Source organism: Hakea prostrata, unplaced genomic scaffold (assembly GCF_041222555.1).
Source record: "Hakea prostrata isolate BN-2017 unplaced genomic scaffold, UWA_Hpros_2 contig_40, whole genome shotgun sequence".
Classification (NCBI taxonomy): Eukaryota; Viridiplantae; Streptophyta; class Magnoliopsida; order Proteales; family Proteaceae; genus Hakea; species Hakea prostrata.
The window spans coordinates 108,070-108,732 of NW_028291159.1; positions in this window are offsets into that span (position 1 = coordinate 108,070).

The window sequence follows — 663 nt, forward strand, 5'->3', positions numbered from 1 at the left end:
ATAACACCTCTCCTAAGAAGCCGCCCAAGACATATCCTACACCAGTAACATGGCTCTCAAATACTTATTATCCAAGCAATGTTAATCTAGTGAGAATCCAAAATACTCACTTAGTGGCATTAACTACAGGGACCCACAAATGCAAGGAAGAACTACTCACAATGCTTTTAACCTCACCATGAATTTAACTTCCAAGTTACCTTCAGTCTATTCAAGGGATCACACAACCTGAGAAAGTTGCCAATGCGATACTAACACATACACCATGTACATCTCCATGGAATAATAGATGAAGTGAAATATGGTAGGGGTGGAACTAAATACAAGAGAATTTATTATTCTCAAAATTTTAGCTCAAATGGAATGGCATCTATCATATCCCTGAACAAGTAGTACTTCTGTGACTTTTGCCTCAAGAGGGCATTCAAGGTGAATTCTAATATGTTGACTAAACAAGAAAGATTGCATGCCTCATTTGTATCCCTAACTGTAGATGACTCAATAGAAAGATGTGGAGCTCAAAGGTTGGGCTACATAGTCAATGTTAAAATGGTTCACATACTCATCTTATGTTTAGAAGTTCATATTATCCAAGGAATTATAGGAGAACATAACTAAAACATGAAATACTAAACAAGACTATAAAGTCAAAGGTCATTATTT